The sequence below is a fragment of the Rhinoderma darwinii genome (assembly GCF_050947455.1).
Source record: "Rhinoderma darwinii isolate aRhiDar2 chromosome 2 unlocalized genomic scaffold, aRhiDar2.hap1 SUPER_2_unloc_30, whole genome shotgun sequence".
Classification (NCBI taxonomy): domain Eukaryota; kingdom Metazoa; phylum Chordata; class Amphibia; order Anura; family Rhinodermatidae; genus Rhinoderma; species Rhinoderma darwinii.
In genome coordinates this window covers 65,691-82,176 of record NW_027461697.1, presented here as the reverse complement: position 1 = coordinate 82,176, position 16,486 = coordinate 65,691, and the positions used below count along the sequence as shown (strand labels likewise).

General features: G+C 41.8%; 45 pseudogenes; all 45 read left to right on the top strand.

The window, feature by feature from the left end:
- The first annotated feature begins 25 nt into the window (after positions 1-25).
- On the top strand, positions 26-144 carry LOC142677053 (5S ribosomal RNA; annotated as a pseudogene).
- Positions 145-211: 67 nt separating this feature from the next.
- On the top strand, positions 212-330 carry LOC142676593 (5S ribosomal RNA; annotated as a pseudogene).
- A 67-nt stretch (positions 331-397) lies between these two features.
- On the top strand, positions 398-516 carry LOC142676791 (5S ribosomal RNA; annotated as a pseudogene).
- A 67-nt stretch (positions 517-583) lies between these two features.
- LOC142676856 (5S ribosomal RNA) lies at positions 584-702 on the top strand (annotated as a pseudogene).
- A 67-nt stretch (positions 703-769) lies between these two features.
- LOC142676844 (5S ribosomal RNA) lies at positions 770-888 on the top strand (annotated as a pseudogene).
- A 67-nt stretch (positions 889-955) lies between these two features.
- On the top strand, positions 956-1,074 carry LOC142676940 (5S ribosomal RNA; annotated as a pseudogene).
- Positions 1,075-1,141: 67 nt separating this feature from the next.
- On the top strand, positions 1,142-1,260 carry LOC142676665 (5S ribosomal RNA; annotated as a pseudogene).
- A 67-nt stretch (positions 1,261-1,327) lies between these two features.
- Positions 1,328-1,446, top strand: LOC142676499 (5S ribosomal RNA; annotated as a pseudogene).
- A 67-nt stretch (positions 1,447-1,513) lies between these two features.
- LOC142677015 (5S ribosomal RNA) lies at positions 1,514-1,632 on the top strand (annotated as a pseudogene).
- A 67-nt stretch (positions 1,633-1,699) lies between these two features.
- On the top strand, positions 1,700-1,818 carry LOC142676559 (5S ribosomal RNA; annotated as a pseudogene).
- Positions 1,819-1,885: 67 nt separating this feature from the next.
- LOC142676577 (5S ribosomal RNA) lies at positions 1,886-2,004 on the top strand (annotated as a pseudogene).
- A 67-nt stretch (positions 2,005-2,071) lies between these two features.
- Positions 2,072-2,190, top strand: LOC142676937 (5S ribosomal RNA; annotated as a pseudogene).
- A 67-nt stretch (positions 2,191-2,257) lies between these two features.
- On the top strand, positions 2,258-2,376 carry LOC142676847 (5S ribosomal RNA; annotated as a pseudogene).
- Positions 2,377-2,443: 67 nt separating this feature from the next.
- Positions 2,444-2,562, top strand: LOC142676489 (5S ribosomal RNA; annotated as a pseudogene).
- A 67-nt stretch (positions 2,563-2,629) lies between these two features.
- Positions 2,630-2,748, top strand: LOC142676853 (5S ribosomal RNA; annotated as a pseudogene).
- Positions 2,749-2,815: 67 nt separating this feature from the next.
- LOC142677020 (5S ribosomal RNA) lies at positions 2,816-2,934 on the top strand (annotated as a pseudogene).
- Positions 2,935-3,001: 67 nt separating this feature from the next.
- Positions 3,002-3,120, top strand: LOC142676722 (5S ribosomal RNA; annotated as a pseudogene).
- A 67-nt stretch (positions 3,121-3,187) lies between these two features.
- LOC142676561 (5S ribosomal RNA) lies at positions 3,188-3,306 on the top strand (annotated as a pseudogene).
- A 439-nt stretch (positions 3,307-3,745) lies between these two features.
- On the top strand, positions 3,746-3,864 carry LOC142676813 (5S ribosomal RNA; annotated as a pseudogene).
- A 67-nt stretch (positions 3,865-3,931) lies between these two features.
- Positions 3,932-4,050, top strand: LOC142676482 (5S ribosomal RNA; annotated as a pseudogene).
- A 67-nt stretch (positions 4,051-4,117) lies between these two features.
- On the top strand, positions 4,118-4,236 carry LOC142676947 (5S ribosomal RNA; annotated as a pseudogene).
- Positions 4,237-4,303: 67 nt separating this feature from the next.
- On the top strand, positions 4,304-4,422 carry LOC142676848 (5S ribosomal RNA; annotated as a pseudogene).
- Positions 4,423-4,663: 241 nt separating this feature from the next.
- LOC142676684 (5S ribosomal RNA) lies at positions 4,664-4,782 on the top strand (annotated as a pseudogene).
- A 253-nt stretch (positions 4,783-5,035) lies between these two features.
- Positions 5,036-5,154, top strand: LOC142677052 (5S ribosomal RNA; annotated as a pseudogene).
- Positions 5,155-5,221: 67 nt separating this feature from the next.
- LOC142676594 (5S ribosomal RNA) lies at positions 5,222-5,340 on the top strand (annotated as a pseudogene).
- A 67-nt stretch (positions 5,341-5,407) lies between these two features.
- LOC142676823 (5S ribosomal RNA) lies at positions 5,408-5,526 on the top strand (annotated as a pseudogene).
- Positions 5,527-5,779: 253 nt separating this feature from the next.
- LOC142676843 (5S ribosomal RNA) lies at positions 5,780-5,898 on the top strand (annotated as a pseudogene).
- A 67-nt stretch (positions 5,899-5,965) lies between these two features.
- Positions 5,966-6,084, top strand: LOC142676359 (5S ribosomal RNA; annotated as a pseudogene).
- Positions 6,085-6,151: 67 nt separating this feature from the next.
- On the top strand, positions 6,152-6,270 carry LOC142676664 (5S ribosomal RNA; annotated as a pseudogene).
- A 67-nt stretch (positions 6,271-6,337) lies between these two features.
- Positions 6,338-6,456, top strand: LOC142676440 (5S ribosomal RNA; annotated as a pseudogene).
- Positions 6,457-6,506: 50 nt separating this feature from the next.
- LOC142676639 (5S ribosomal RNA) lies at positions 6,507-6,625 on the top strand (annotated as a pseudogene).
- Positions 6,626-6,692: 67 nt separating this feature from the next.
- Positions 6,693-6,811, top strand: LOC142676560 (5S ribosomal RNA; annotated as a pseudogene).
- Positions 6,812-6,878: 67 nt separating this feature from the next.
- Positions 6,879-6,997, top strand: LOC142676892 (5S ribosomal RNA; annotated as a pseudogene).
- A 67-nt stretch (positions 6,998-7,064) lies between these two features.
- Positions 7,065-7,183, top strand: LOC142676738 (5S ribosomal RNA; annotated as a pseudogene).
- Positions 7,184-7,250: 67 nt separating this feature from the next.
- LOC142676768 (5S ribosomal RNA) lies at positions 7,251-7,369 on the top strand (annotated as a pseudogene).
- A 67-nt stretch (positions 7,370-7,436) lies between these two features.
- Positions 7,437-7,555, top strand: LOC142676422 (5S ribosomal RNA; annotated as a pseudogene).
- A 67-nt stretch (positions 7,556-7,622) lies between these two features.
- LOC142676997 (5S ribosomal RNA) lies at positions 7,623-7,741 on the top strand (annotated as a pseudogene).
- A 67-nt stretch (positions 7,742-7,808) lies between these two features.
- Positions 7,809-7,927, top strand: LOC142676761 (5S ribosomal RNA; annotated as a pseudogene).
- A 67-nt stretch (positions 7,928-7,994) lies between these two features.
- On the top strand, positions 7,995-8,113 carry LOC142676524 (5S ribosomal RNA; annotated as a pseudogene).
- A 67-nt stretch (positions 8,114-8,180) lies between these two features.
- On the top strand, positions 8,181-8,299 carry LOC142676842 (5S ribosomal RNA; annotated as a pseudogene).
- Positions 8,300-8,366: 67 nt separating this feature from the next.
- Positions 8,367-8,486, top strand: LOC142676824 (5S ribosomal RNA; annotated as a pseudogene).
- Positions 8,487-8,739: 253 nt separating this feature from the next.
- LOC142676433 (5S ribosomal RNA) lies at positions 8,740-8,858 on the top strand (annotated as a pseudogene).
- Positions 8,859-9,111: 253 nt separating this feature from the next.
- LOC142676466 (5S ribosomal RNA) lies at positions 9,112-9,230 on the top strand (annotated as a pseudogene).
- Positions 9,231-9,483: 253 nt separating this feature from the next.
- LOC142676625 (5S ribosomal RNA) lies at positions 9,484-9,602 on the top strand (annotated as a pseudogene).
- Positions 9,603-10,029: 427 nt separating this feature from the next.
- Positions 10,030-10,148, top strand: LOC142676426 (5S ribosomal RNA; annotated as a pseudogene).
- The last annotated feature ends 6,338 nt before the right edge of the window (positions 10,149-16,486 follow it).

Below are 16,486 nucleotides of genomic sequence, written 5' to 3'. Positions count from 1 at the left end.
AGGACTATGGATTAAAGCATTTAACGTCAATGGCCATTCTAAGCTGAATGTGCCTGCTCTCGTCAGATCGCAGTAGTTACACAGCTTAAGGCCTCGCTAGTACCAGTGTGGGAGACTGGCTGGGAATCCATGGTGCGGTTGACTTTTTATTATGTTGTTTAGATTTTGTTTCACAATAGATTAAATAGGACTATGGATTAAAGCATTTGACGTCAATGGCCATTCTAAGCTGAATGTGCCTGCTCTCGTCAGATCGCAGAAGTTACACAGCTTAAGGCCTCGCTAGTACCAGTGTGGGAGACTGGCTGGGAATCCGTGGTGCGGTTGACTTTTTATTATGTCGTTTAGATTTTGTTTCACAATAGATTAAATAGGACTTTGGATTAAAGCATTTAACGTCAATGGCCATTCTAAGCTGAATGTGCCTGTTCTCGTCAGAACGCAGAAGTTACACAGCTTAAGGCCTCGCTAGTACCAGTGTGGGAGACTGTCTGGGAATCCGTGGTGCGGTTGAATTTTTATTATGTCGTTTAGATTTTGTTTCACAATCGATTAAAAAGGACTATGGATTAAAGCATTTAATGTCAATGGCCATTCTAAGCTGAATGTCCCTGCTCTCGTCAGATCGCAGAAGTTACACAGCTTAAGGCCTCGCTAGTACCAGTGTGGGAGACTGTCTGGGAATCCGTGGTGCGGTTGAATTTTTATTATGTCGTTTAGATTTTGTTTCACAATCGATTAAAAAGGACTATGGATTAAAGCATTTGACGTCAATGGCCATTCTAAGCTGAATGTGCCTGCTCTCGTCAGATCGCAGAAGTTACACAGCTTAAGGCCTCGCTAGTACCAGTGTGGGAGACTGGCTGGGAATCCGTGGTGCGGTTTACTTTTTATTATGTTGTTTAGATTTTGTTTCACAATAGATTAAATAGGACTATGGATTAAAGCATTTGACGTCAATGGCCATTCTAAGCTGAATGTGCCTGCTCTCGTCAGATCGCAGAAGTTACAAAGCTTAAGGCCTCGCTAGTACCAGTGTGGGAGACTGGCTGGGAATCCGTGGTGCGGTTGACTTTTTATTATGTTGTTTAGATTTTGTTTCACAATAGATTAAATAGGACTATGGATTAAAGCATTTAACGTCAATGGCCATTCTAAGCTGAATGTGCCTGCTCTCGTCAGAACACAGAAGTTACACAGCTTAAGGCCTCGCTAGTACCAGTGTGGGAGACTGTCTGGGAATCCGTGGTGCGGTTGACTTTTTATTATGTAGTTTAGATTTTGTTTCACAATCGATTAAAAAGGACTATGGATTAAAGCATTTAATGTCAATGGCTATTCTAAGCTGAATGTGCCTGCTCTCGTCAGGTCGCAGAAGTTACACAGTTTAAGGCCTCGCTAGTACCAGTGTGGGAGACTGGCTGGGAATCCGTGGTGCGGTTGCCTTTTTATTATGTCGTTTAGATTTTGTTTCACAATAGATTAAATAGGACTATGGATTAAAGCATTTAACGTCAATGGCCATTCTAAGCTGAATGTGCCTGCTCTCGTCAGAACGCATAAGTTACACAGCTTAAGGCCTCGCTAGTACCAGTGTGGGAGACTGTCTGGGAATCCGTGGTGCGGTTGAATTATTATTATGTCGTTTAGATTTTGTTTCACAATCGATTAAAAAGGACTATGGATTAAAGCATTTAATGTCAATGGCCATTCTAAGCTGAATGTGCCTGCTCTCGTCAGATCGCAGAAGTTACACAGCTTAAGGCCTCGCTAGTACCAGTCTGGGAGACTGTCTGGGAATCCGTGGTGCGGTTGACTTTTTATTATGTCGTTTAGATTTTGTTTCACAATCGATTAAAAAGGACTATGGATTAAAGCATTTAAAGTCAATGGCCATTCTAAGCTGAATGTGCCTGCTCTCGTCAGATCGCAGAAGTTACACAGCTTAAGGCCTCGCTAGTACCAGTGTGGGAGACTGTCTGGGAATACGTGGTGCGGTTGACTTTTTATTATGTCATTTAGATTTTGTTTCACAATAGATTAAATAGGACTATGGATTAAAGCATTTAACGTCAATGGCCATTCTAAGCTGAATGTGCCTGCTCTCGTCAGAATGCAGAAGTTACACAGCTTAAGGCCTCGCTAGTACCAGTGTGGGAGACTGTCTGGGAATCCGTGGTGCGGTTGAATTTTTATTATGTCGTTTAGATTTTGTTTCACAATCGATTAAAAAGGACTATGGATTAAAGCATTTAATGTCAATGGCCATTCTAAGCTGAATGTCCCTGCTCTCGTCAGATCGCAGAAGTTACACAGCTTAAGGCCTCGCTAGTACCAGTGTGGGAGACTGTCTGGGAATCCGTGGTGCGGTTAACTTTTTATTATGTCGTTTAGATTTTGTTTCACAATCGATTAAAAAGGACTATGGATTAAAGCATTTAATGTTGATGGCCATTCTAAGCTGAATGTGCCTGCTCTCGTTAGATCGCAGAAGTTACACAGCTTAACGCCTCGCTAGTACCAGTGTGGGAGACTGTCTGGGAATCCGTGGTGCGGTTGACTTTTTATTATGTCGTTTAGATTTTGTTTCACAATAGATTAAATAGGACTATGGATTAAAGCATTTAACGTCAATGGCCATTCTAAGCTGAATGTGCCTGCTCTCGTCAGATCGCAGTAGTTACACAGCTTAAGGCCGCGCTAGTACCAGTGTGGGAGACTGTCTGGGAATCCGTGGAGCGGTTGACTTTTAATTATGACGTTTAGATTTTGTTTCACAATAGATTAAATAGGACTATGGATTAGAGCATTTAACGTCAATGGCCATTCTAAGCAGAATGTGCCTGCTCTCGTCAGATCGCAGAAGTTACACAGCTTAAGGCCTCGCTAGTACCAGTGTGGGAGACTGTCTGGGAATCCGTGGTGCGGTTGAATTTTTATTATGTCGTTTAGATTTTGTTTCACAATCGATTAAAAAGGACTATGGATTAAAGCATTTAATGTCAATGGCCATTCTAAGCTGAATGTCCCTGCTCTCGTCAGATCGCAGAAGTTACACAGCTTAAGGCCTCGCTAGTACCAGTGTGGGAGACTGTCTGGGAATCCGTGGCGCGGTTGACTTTTTATTATCTCGTTTAGATTTTGTTTCACAATCGATTAAAAAGGACTATGGATTAAAGCATTTAATGTCAATGGCCATTCTAAGCTGAATGTCCCTGCTCTCGTCAGATCGCAGAAGTTACACAGCTTAAGGCCTCGCTAGTACCAGTGTGGGAGACTGTCTGGGAATCCGTGGTGCGGTTGACTTTTTATTATGTCGTTTAGATTTTGTTTCACAATAGATTAAATAGGACTATGGATTAAAGGATTTAACGTCAATGGCCATTCTAAGCTGAATGTGCCTGCTCTCGTCAGATCTTAGTAGTTACACAGCTTAAGGCCTCGCTAGTACCAGTGTGGGAGACTGTCTGGGAATCCGTGGTGCGGTTGAATTTTTATTATGTCGTTTAGATTTTGTTTCACAATCGATTAAAAAGGACTATGGATTAAAGCATTTAATGTCAATGGCCATTCTAAGCTAAATGTCCCTGCTCTCGTCAGATCGCGGAAGTTACACAGCTTAAGGCCTCGCTAGTACCAATGTGGGAGACTGTCTGGGAATCCGTGGTGCGGTTGAATTTTTATTATGTCGTTTAGATTTTGTTTCACAATCGATTAAAAAGGACTATGGATTAAAGCATTTAATGTCATTGGCCATTCTAAGCTGAATGTCCCTGCTCTCGTCAGATCGCAGAAGTTACACAGCTTAAGGCCTCGCTAGTACCAGTGTGGGAGACTGTCTGGGAATCCGTGGTGCGGTTGACTTTTTATTATGTCGTTTAGATTTTGTTTCACAATAGATTAAATAGGACTATGGATTAAAGCATTTAACGTCAATGGCCATTCTAAGCTGAATGTGCCTGCTCTCGTCAGATCGCAGTAGTTACACAGCCTAAGGCCTCGCTAGTACCAGTCTGGGAGACTGTCTGGGAATCCGTGGTGCGGTTGAATTTTTATTATGTCGTTTAGATTTTGTTTCACAATCGATTAAAAAGGACTATAGATTAAATCATTTAATGTCAATGGCCATTCTAAGCGGAATGTCCCTGCTCTCGTCAGATCGCAGAAGTTACACAGCTTAAGGCCTCACTAGTACCAGTGTGGGAGACTGTCTGGGAATCCGTGGTGCGGTTGACTTTTTATTATGTCGTTTAGATTTTGTTTCACAATCGATTAAAAAGGACTATGGATTAAAGCATTTAATGTCAATGGCCATTCTAAGCTGAATGTGCCTGCTCTCGTCAGATCGCAGAAGTTACACAGCTTAAGGCCTCGCTAGTACCAGTGTTGGAGACTGTCTGGGAATCCGAGGTGCGGTTGCCTTTTTATTATGTTGTTTAGATTTTGTTTCACAATCGATTAAAAAGGACTATGGATTAAAGCATTTAACGTCAATGGCCATTCTAAGCTGAATGTGCCTGCTCTCGTCAGATCGCAGAAGTTACACAGCTTAAGGCCTCGCTAGTACCAGTGTGGGAATCTGTGGTGCGGTTGACTTTTTATTATGTCGTTTAGATTTTGTTTCACAAAAGATTAAATAGGACTATGGATTAAAGCATTTAACGTCAATGGCCATTCTAAGCTGAATGTGCCTGCTCTTGTCAGAACGCAGAAGTTACACAGCTTAAGGCCTCGCTAGTACCAGTGTGGGAGACTGTCTGGGAATCCGTGGTGCAGTTGACTTTTTATTATGTCGTTTAGATTTTGTTTCACAATCGATTAAAAAGGACTATGGATTAAAGCATTTAATGTCAATGGCCATTCTAAGCTGAATGTGCCTGCTCTCGTTGGAGCGCTGAAGTTACACAGTTTAACGCCTCGCTATTACCAGTGTGGGAGACTCTCTGGGAATCCGTGGTGCGGTTGACTTTTTATTATGTCGTTTAGATTTTGTTTCAAAATAGATTAAATAGGACTATGGATTAAAGCATTTAACGTCAATGGCCATTCTAAGCTGAATGTGCCTGCTCTCGTCAGATCGCAGTAGTTACACAGCTTAAGGCCTCGCTAGTACCAGTGTGGGAGACTGGCTGGGAATCCATGGTGCGGTTGACTTTTTATTATGTTGTTTAGATTTTGTTTCACAATAGATTAAATAGGACTATGGATTAAAGCATTTGACGTCAATGGCCATTCTAAGCTGAATGTGCCTGCTCTCGTCAGATCGCAGAAGTTACACAGCTTAAGGCCTCGCTAGTACCAGTGTGGGAGACTGGCTGGGAATCCGTGGTGCGGTTGACTTTTTATTATGTCGTTTAGATTTTGTTTCACAATAGATTAAATAGGACTTTGGATTAAAGCATTTAACGTCAATGGCCATTCTAAGCTGAATGTGCCTGTTCTCGTCAGAACGCAGAAGTTACACAGCTTAAGGCCTCGCTAGTACCAGTGTGGGAGACTGTCTGGGAATCCGTGGTGCGGTTGAGTTTTTATTATGTCGTTTAGATTTTGTTTCACAATCGATTAAAAAGGACTATGGATTAAAGCATTTAATGTCAATGGCCATTCTAAGCTGAATGTCCCTGCTCTCGTCAGATCGCAGAAGTTACACAGCTTAAGGCCTCGCTAATACCAGTGTGGGAGACTGTCTGGCAATCCGTGGTGCGGTTGAATTTTTATTATGTCGTTTAGATTTTGTTTCACAATCGATTAAAAAGGACTATGGATTAAAGCATTTGACGTCAATGGCCATTCTAAGCTGAATGTGCCTGCTCTCGTCAGATCGCAGAAGTTACACAGCTTAAGGCCTCGCTAGTACCAGTGTGGGAGACTGGCTGGGAATCCGTGGTGCGGTTTACTTTTTATTATGTTGTTTAGATTTTGTTTCACAATAGATTAAATAGGACTATGGATTAAAGTATTTGACGTCAATGGCCATTCTAAGCTGAGTGTGCCTGCTCTCGTCAGATCGCAGAAGTTACAAAGCTTAAGGCCTCGCTAGTACCAGTGTGGGAGACTGGCTGGGAATCCGTGGTGCGGTTGACTTTTTATTATGTTGTTTAGATTTTGTTTCACAATAGATTAAATAGGACTATGGATTAAAGCATTTAACGTCAATGGCCATTCTAAGCTGAATGTGCCTGCTCTCGTCAGAACACAGAAGTTACACAGCTTAAGGCCTCGCTAGTACCAGTGTGGGAGACTGTCTGGGAATCCGTGGTGCGGTTGACTTTTTATTATGTAGTTTAGATTTTGTTTCACAATCGATTAAAAAGGACTATGGATTAAAGCATTTAATGTCAATGGCTATTCTAGGCTGAATGTGCCTGCTCTCGTCAGGTCGCAGAAGTTACACAGTTTAAGGCCTCGCTAGTACCAGTGTGGGAGACTGGCTGGGAATCCGTGGTGCGGTTGACTTTTTATTATGTCGTTTAGATTTTGTTGGACTATGGATTAAAGCATTTAACGTCAATGGCCATTCTAAGCTGAATGTGCCTGCTCTCGTCAGAACGCAGAAGTTACACAGCTTAAGGCCTCGCTAGTACCAGTGTGGGAGACTGTCTGGGAATCCGTGGTGCGGTTGAATTTTTATTATGTCGTTTAGATTTTGTTTCACAATCGATTAAAAAGGACTATGGATTAAAGCATTTAATGTCAATGGCCATTCTAAGCTGAATGTCCCTGCTCTCGTCAGATCGCAGAAGTTACACAGCTTAAGGCCTCGCTAGTACCAGTGTGGGAGACTGTCTGGGAATCCGTGGTGCGGTTGACTTTTTATTATGTTGTTTAGATTTTGTTTCACAATAGATTAAATAGGACTATGGATTAAGGCTTTTAATGTCAATGGCCATTCTAAGCTGAATGTGCCTGCTCTCGTCAGATCGCAGAAGTTACACAGCTTAAGGCCTCGCTAGTACCAGTGTGGGAGACTGTCTGGGAATCTGTGGTGCGGTTGAATTTTTATTATGTCGTTTAGATTTTGTTTCACAATAGATTAAATAGGACTATGGATTAAAGCATTTAATGTCAATGGCCATTCTAAGCTGAATGTGCCTGCTCTCGTCAGATCGCAGAAGTTATACAGCTTAAGGCCTCGCTAGTACCAGTGTGGGAGACTGTCTGGGAATCCGTGGTGCGGTTGAATTTTTATTATGTTGTTTAGATTTTGTTTCACAATCGATTAAAAAGGACTATGGATTAAAGCATTTAATGTCAATGGCCATTCTAAGCTGAATGTGCCTGCTCTCGTCAGATCGCAGAAGTTACACAGCTTAAGGCTTCGCTAGTACCAGTGTGGGAGACTTTCTGGGAATCCGTGGTGTGGTTGACTTTTTATTATGTCGTTTAGATTTTGTTTCACAATCGATTAAAAAGGACTATGGATTAAAGCATTTTTTGTCAATGGCCATTCTAAGCTGAATGTGCCTGCTCTCTTTAGATCGCAGAAGTTACACAGCTTAACGCCTCGCTAGTACCAGTGTGGGAGACTGTCTGGGAATCCGTGGTGCGGTTGACTTTTTATTATGTCGTTTAGATTTTGTTTCACAATAGATTAAATAGGACTATGGATTAAAGCATTTAATGTCAATGGCCATTCTAAGCTGATTGTGCCTGCTCTCGTCAGATCGCAGAAGTTACACAGCTTAAGGCCGTGCTAGTACCAGTGTGGGAGACTGTCTGGGAATCCGTGGTGCGGTTGAATTTTTATTATGTCGTTTAGATTTTGTTTCACAATCGATTAAAAAGGACTATGGATTAAAGCATTTAATGTCAATTGCCATTCTAAGCTGAATGTCCCTGCTCTCGTCAGATCGCAGAAGTTACACAGCTTAAGGCCGCGCTAGTACCAGTGTGGGAGACTGTCTGGGAATCCGTGGTGCGGTTGAATTTTTATTATGTCGTTTAGATTTTGTTTCACAATCGATTAAAAAGGACTATGGATTAAAGCATTTAATGTCAATGGCCATTCTAAGCTGAATGCCCCTGCTCTCGTCAGATCGCAGAAGTTACACAGCTTAAGGCCTCCCTATTACCAGTGTGGGAGACTGTCTGGGAATCCGTGGTGCGGTTGAATTTTTATTATGTCGTTTAGATTTTGTTTCACAATCGATTAAAAAGGACTATGGATTAAAGCATTTAAAGTCAATGGCCATTCTAAGCTGAATGTCCCTGCTCTCGTCAGATCGCAGAAGTTACACAGCTTAAGGCCGCGCTAGTACCAGTGTGGGAGACTGTCTGGGAATCCGTGGTGCGGTTGAATTTTTATTATGTCGTTTAGATTTTGTTTCACAATCGATTAAAAAGGACTATGGATTAAAGCATTTAATGTCAATGGCCATTCTAAGCTGAATGTCCCTGCTCTCGTCAGATCGCAGAAGTTACACAGCTTAAGGCCTCGCTAGTACCAGTGTGGGAGACTGTCTGGGAAATACGTGGTGCGGTTGACTTTTTATTATGTCGTTTAGATTTTGTTTCACAATCGATTAAAAAGGACTATGGATTAACTCATTTAATGTCAATGGCCATTCTAAGCTGAATGTGCCTGCTCTCTTTAGATCGCAGAAGTTACACAGCTTAAGGCCTCCCTATTACCAGTGTGGGAGACTGTCTGGGAATCCGTGGTGCGGTTGAATTTTTATTATGTCGTTTAGATTTTGTTTCACAATCGATTAAAAAGGACTATGGATTAAAGCATTTAATGTCAATGTCCATTCTAAGCTGAATGTCCCTGCTCTTGTCAGATCGCAGAAGTTACACAGCTTAAGGCCTCGCTAGTACCAGTGTGGGAGACTGTCTGGGAAGCCGTGGTGCGGTTGACTTTTTATTATGTTGTTTAGATTTTGTTTCACAATAGATTAAATAGGACTATGGATTAAGGCTTTTAATGTCAATGGCCATTCTAAGCTGAATGTGCCTGCTCTCGTCAGATGGCAGTAGTTACACAGCGTAAGGCCTCGCTAGTACCAGTGTGGGATACTGTCTGGGAATCCGTGGTGCGGTTAACTTTTTATTATGTCGTTTAGATTTTGTTTCACAATCGATTAAAAAGGACTATGGATTAAAGCATTTAATGTCAATGGCCATTCTAAGCTGAATGTGCCTGCTCTCGTTAGATCGCAGAAGTTACACAGCTTAACGCCTCGCTAGTACCAGTGTGGGAGACTGTCTGGGAATCCGTGGTGCAGTTGCCTTTTTATTATGTCGTTTAGATTTTGTTTCACAATAGATTAAATAGGACTATGGATTAAAGCATTTAATGTCAATGGCCATTCTAAGCTGAATGTGCCTGCTCTTGTCAGATCGCAGAAGTTACACAGCTTAAGGCCTCGCTAGTACCAGTGTGGGAGACATTCAGGGAATCCGTGGTGCAGTTTACTTTTTATAATGTCGTTTAGATTTTGTTTCACAATCGATTAAAAAGGACTATGGATTAAAGCATTTAATGTCAATGGCCATTCTAAGCTGAATGTGCCTGCTCTCGTCAGATCGCAGAAGTTACACAGCTTAAGGCCTCGCTAGTACCAGTGTGGGAGACTTTCTGGGAATCCGTGGTGCGGTTGACTTTTTATTATGTCGTTTAGATTTTGTTTCACAATCGATTAAAAAGGACTATGGATTAAAGCATTTAATGTCAATGGCCATTCTAAGCTGAATGTGACTGCTCTCGTTAGATCGCAGAAGTTACACAGCTTAAGGCCTCGCTAGTACCAGTGTGGGAATCTTCGGTGCGGTTGACTTTTTATTGTGTCGTTTAGATTTTGTTTCACAAAAGATTAAATAGGACTATGGATTAAAGCATTTAACGTCAATGGCCATTCTAAGCTGAATGTGCCTGCTCTTGACAGAACGCAGAAGTTACACAGCTTAAGGCCTCGCTAGTACTAATGTGGGAGACTGTCTGGGAATCTGTGGTGCGGTTGAATTTTTATTATGTCGTTTAGATTTTGTTTCACAATCGATTAAAAAGGACTATGGATTAAAGCATTTAATGTCAATGGCCATTCTAAGCTGAATGTCCCTGTTCTCGTCAGATCGCAGAAGTTACACAGCTTAAGGCCTCGCTAGTACCAGTGTGGGAGACTGTCTGGCAATCCGTGGTGCGGTTGACTTTTTATTATGTCGTTTAGATTTTGTTTCACAATAGATTAAATAGGACTATGGATTAAAGCATTTAACGTCAATGGTGTGAATGCAATTCTAGCATACACTACGCCTTGAGTTCCATCCAGCTCCAAATTAGCTTTTAAAAATCATCCTATGAATACGAGCAGCTCGGAGTAGCAAAAACACACAGACACGTTACTGTATGAAAATGCTTCTACTTTATTCTTATCAGCACGGATATTTATAACAAAGTTTCAACAACAAATGAGTCAGAAAGTTTAGATAAAGTTCCACAACTTAATTGGCTCTTAGGGGGGCCGTTCCCTCATCTTCCCAATTATTGCTGCGTAGCTTTGCACACAGCACTGATTCTCCATTTTAATTCTTATTATTGCTGCGTAGTGTTTTGCACACGCACTATGATTCTCCATTTTAATTATTATTATTGCTGCGTAGTGCTTTGCACACGGCACTACTCCTTAAAGTCCCAGAGCATCTACCTTCTAATATAACTAACTTGTACAAGCATATAAGGATATAAGTATATAAGATATACATTAAGTCTAAAACACTTTGGAAAATATTTTTGCTTTCACATTTCCCCCCTTTTGTGACTTTATAGGTCTGGTAATCTTTACCTGCCTCTAATTTCACAACAACCTGTCACTTATCTCCAGAGACCTCGCTGTGAAAGCTCTCCGTATCTTATAAAACACATAACAATTAAAACAAGTCATAATAACAAAAACAATCATAATACATATTAATAGTTGGAATAAATAGCTTAACACTGAACTGGCAGAAAACCCTGTGTACAGTACATATATATCATACCAGTGATGAGCCGTGTCCTCCTTAATCTGGGATCCTAAATGTCTTCCCACTTATAACAGCATTCATTTTGACTGTTTGTAGTGTAACATTATGTCTCCTAACCATCTCTTTTAACTCTTCTGCGTCTTTTAGAACTTTGTTCAACTCATCTAAGGGGAAACTAATATTAAGTGTTGGCAATGGGTCCGGTACCCATACTGTGCTTACAATCTCATCCAAATCCGGGAGAAATACAATAGTCTGGTTCTTCCATTCTATACAGTGGCGGATTAAGTAGACCATGGGCCCTGGGCTGTTACCCAAACTTGGGCCCCCCTTCCTCACCGTAACTATTTTTAACACTACCTTTTTGGGCAAGCATTAACAGTGTTACGATTCCCCTTGTCACAGCGCGGTGTCCCTACATACTGACAGGATCACACTGTGCAGGGACACAACCTTCTGACAAGGGGAATTGTCTATCAGTCCTGGACCGCAGAAAGACTTTTTGTGAAATACAAGGATTTCCTATAATAAACATGTCAGGAGAGGTGACAGATTCTCTATAAATCTAGTGACTCACAGGTGACGACGTCTCAGATTCTAGTAGTTTTTTTCCTCTTTTCTTCTCCATCCGGTCCAGCGCTCATGACGACTTCTCCCGGCCATGACTCATTTCTGCAGAATTTGCCACTTAGACGTCTCCTCACTTTTCCAACATTTCCACACCTATAAACGAAAATAAAGTTATCATGGTGCCACATAGTGTACCCCTAAATATAATAGCACCAAACACTGCGCGCCTGAATATAATACCACACACTGTAAAACACCATACACACAGCCCCCTGTACATAGTGCCACACACAGCCCCTGTAGATATTACACACCCCCATAGATATCGCCATACACAGCCCCCTCTATATATCACACATCCCCCTCGTAGAGAGCGTTACACACAACCCCCTATAGATAGTGCCATACAGCCCCCCTGTAGAGAGCGCCACACAGCCCTCCCCCTCTTGTAAATAGCACCAAAAAGCCCCCCCTATAAAGAGCGCCACACACATACCACGGTGGATAGCACTACACAGCCCCCCCTTGCCTCACAGCGCTCCCCCTTGTATATAGTGCCTCACAGCGCTCCCCCTTGTATATAGTGCCTCACAGCGCTCCCCCTTGTATATAGTGTCACACAGCGCTCCCCCTTGTATATAGTGCCACACAGAGCTCCCCCTTGTATATAGTGCCACACAGCGCTCCCCCTTGTATATAGTGTCACACAGCGCTCCCCCTTGTATATAGTGCCACACAGAGCTCCCCCTTGTATATAGTGCCACACAGCGCTCACCCTTGTATATAGTGCCTCACAGCGCTCCCCCTTGTATATAGTGCCTCACAGCGCTCCCCCTTGTATATAGTGTCACACAGCGCTCCCCCTTGTATATAGTGCCACACAGAGCTCCCCCTTGTATATAGTGCCACACAGCGCTCCCCCTTGTATATAGTGCCACAAGGTTATGTACACATTTTAAAACTTTATATTATAATTATATATATATATATAGTATGTCTGTGTATCAGTGTGATTGATTGATTTTATTAAAAAATATTTTTACTTTTTGAGATACGGCTGCTTTGTATCCTGTATCCGTCAGGTCAGCAGGACTGACGGGATCAGTGACACGCAGGATCCACCTCAAATCTATCACATCTAAGATTATAATTTAGCGCAGGGCCCGTTTCACTGATCCCGTCAGTCCTGCTGACCTGACGGATACAGGATACAAAGCAGCTGTATCTCAAAAAGTGAAAATATTTTTTAATAAAACGTAATTACAAAGTTGCACCAAACACACATTTTTATTAAAAAAAAATAAAACCGACGTTATTTTTGCGACGTTTTTTCCGTAGACAATGCAGGTTTCGTTTTTTATCGTTTTTATGCACACATTTTTTGCCATTTTAGAATTTTTATTCATAAAGTTTGAAAATAATAGTAAAAAAAGAAGCTTTTTTACGTTTCAGCTATTTTTTTTTGGTAATAACATTGTTTTACCCTAAAATAGACCTTTTATCTGTGATCGTCATTGTCTACCGTAAATTTTAATATATTACATGTCTATATTAGGGTAATTGGGTCAGCGCTAGCGTTACAACAATGATTGGCGGGGGGGAACGTTTTTTTTGGGGTGGGTATTTTATGTGTATTTATTATTATTTATTTTTTTTGCACTTTACTATTTTTTATTACTATGTTCTGATCCTCAAAGGTCAAAAAAGACCTTTGGGGAACTTTATATCTACTTTCTCTTTGTTTTACACCATGTTTTTCAACTTTAACTGGAGCTGCACAGCAGCCCCAGTTACAGGGGAAATCAACCCTCTCACAGTGACGATTGTCACTAATAGGGCTGTGCTGGGTCTAGTAAGACCCAGCAACAGTCTGCCACTAACGGCACCCGGCGATCATGTGACCTGTCACATGATCACCGGGAGGAATAGAGACAGCGCCGCTGCTGCTGTCTCTATTCCTGTACACAGCGTTCATTGAACGCTGTGTAGGAAGACATCGGAGAAGACAGAAGCAGCGAAAGCTGCTTCTGTCTTCTCCTCAGGGTCCCCGGCAGTCACTGACAGCCGGAGACCCGACATTCAGCTGCCCGATCGCGCGGGAAGCAAGTTAAAACCCGAGCCGTAGAAAGTCTATGGCTCGGGTTTTAAGCACCCGTCCCTGACCGCTGGCCGTAAAAATACAGCCAGCGGTCGGGAACCAGTTGGGCAGGAGGATAATCCTGTACTGACCTCAGCGCCAGTGACCGCCCGCCGGCTCTTCTCTTGCTGCTTTGGAGTAACAGAACAGCCGTCCGTCGCTGTTCTGTTACTCAATGGCGGCGGCCCGCACTGTCAGGGAGGCGTGTCCTACCCCTGGATCCCGGCGAATTCCCTGCTCCTCCCCATCTTCGGCCGTTAGCAGCGCTAGCGCGCTGAATAGATTTACGAGATAATGTGCGTTTCGGGCTGCCATGGGCCCCCTGGAAGCCTCGGGCCCCGGGCGGCCGCCCGAAACGCCCATATGATAATCCGCCACTGATTCTATATAACTAACATTAAATGTACATCCAGAAAAGGGTACCTGTAATAAAAAGGTTTTAGTGTGTTGGGTCCTCCGTAACCATACATACACTCTGTGGTTTTATCTCTATATACAAACATTTTCTGTAAGATGCGGGAGGCTCTCCCACAAGCATATTTGCCACTCTCCCTTCTCACTCCCTGTTCTTTCTCTACAAACTTCATATGGGAGCCCAAAATCAAAGATAAAACATATGAAATCAACATAACTTGTGTTAAAGGAAATGACTTTCTTATTCACTACAAAAGAACCAAGATGGGAACTCCAGACAAAATGGCTGCTGCACAAAACTAAATCATTTAAACATTATCATAATCACTTTCACATCATACATATCTTTGTAATTCGGCATCCTGCTTGATAATTCACAATGTAATTTCATACAGAGAATATAAGCAAATAAACCGTCCTTTACAAACCCTCCCTTTTCTCATATTTTAATTACAGAAATTATATATTATGATTATAATACTCAAACTATATATAAATAGGGCCACAACTTATATGATGCCATCACCAATGTCCAGTTTGGGTATGGGGTCCCACTAGTGTATTGACAAGTCTTGTACATCATCATTATCATCATCATCCTCTTCTATCTTCTGTTCTTCACTGACTGTCGGCCTCAGGGTAACCCATACAATTGTGGAGTCAGACTGCACAGTGGTGTCCAATGGGGTATTTATGATTACCCCCTCCTAGTCACTTACTTATTAAAACGCTTGATACTGCTGACAGATTCACTCAGGTCTTTGGTCTTTACTTTGATCTTTGCTGATGTCATCAGGACTTGGTTTGGTCCTTCTCGTCTGTCAGACACCGTCTCTCTTAGTATACGTCACCGGGCTATACACAACACCTCATGCTGTGAGCCTGGTGTGAGATCCCACGTAGGCGGATTAGTGGGGTGTTATTGTGACCCCACAAACCCTCCGCTCAGCTGTCTTCTTACTTGTCTGGGCGGCTGCTTGGAATTGTGACACTTCCGTCAGTTCATGACAAACGCGTTGTACTGGCTCCGGCTGCGTTTGCCACATCTCAGTAATGGAGTTCATCGTATTAAAAATCTTTTAGTTCATGTTTACTGGCACTTGCTGGGGAACCCCAACCCTTGTCAATTGTTACTAATCTGGTAATAACATCTACGTACTATAAAAGTTGTTCTAAGTACATACAATAACAATGTCAGGCCCTTAAACTAAATCAAACAAACAAACACCTTTTATATATGAAAAACTTCTCTGCTCCAATGGACAGGGCACCTAGAAGATATGTAATTATTGGGTACATTTCATTTGCACTTGGTGTCACTCTTTTCAGCAGGATTTGTACCTTGATCTGAGCTGATTGCCTGGAACATTTCCAGCTCACCAAAATATACACAGATTCCACATGTTTATCTGACAAATGTCGCAAACCAATTTTTCCTACTCTAATTTGTATTGCATGGGAAGGCCTCTCAAGGTCTGTTCTCTTTGTGGGATGCGGGTATGATAAGGTTGACACCGGTCTACCAGGACTGTTCTGTAGGCAAATCAAACAGCTCTAACAGAATTTAGCAGCACCAGCTGTAAAGCCTGGGACATACCAATTAGACCAAATCGATCCTTGCAGTCTTGGAGCATATGTGAGGTCATACACCATCAATACAAGTGCTATCAAGAGTGCCTTGGGTGTTACCGGTTCACGTTCCCTTATCCGTCCACATTCTGTCAGAATCTGGTTCTCACGCCTTCCGCTCCCAGTTGGACTCTTCCTGTGGAGAACAAACTTTTTCATCGCATAATTATTAATTGATCTTAATTAGATAATTCAATTAGGGGGAAAAAAAACATTAACAAATAACATCTTTACATTAAACGTTCACATTGAGCAATAACTAGAAGTGATACATGCAAACTCATTTTTCTTATATATATACATATATATATACATACATACACATACACACACATATATATATATATATATATATATATATATATATATATATATATATATATATATATATATATATATATATATACATATACATACACACATACACTGCACACAATCTTCTTTTCACAATTTTCCTTTCCAACAACAACAAAAAAAAGGAATAAATAAAAATGTTTTCAAATGGGAATATTCCATTTCTGTACCTTTATCTGACGCCTCCTATAGTCTAATACTGAGGCACGCTGGTCTAGAACTCTACATAAAACGTAACCACAGTTTTTACTTCTTGAATACAGTTATTAAACAAACTAAATTTGGGACAACATTTGGAGAACTACTGACATCTTATTGTACAAACATCAGTTCAATATTTTGGAGAACACTATTCCCCTGTCACTACACACAAGTTCTGCAGTGGGGACGATACAGGCCGGGCTTCAGGCCTCCCTGAGA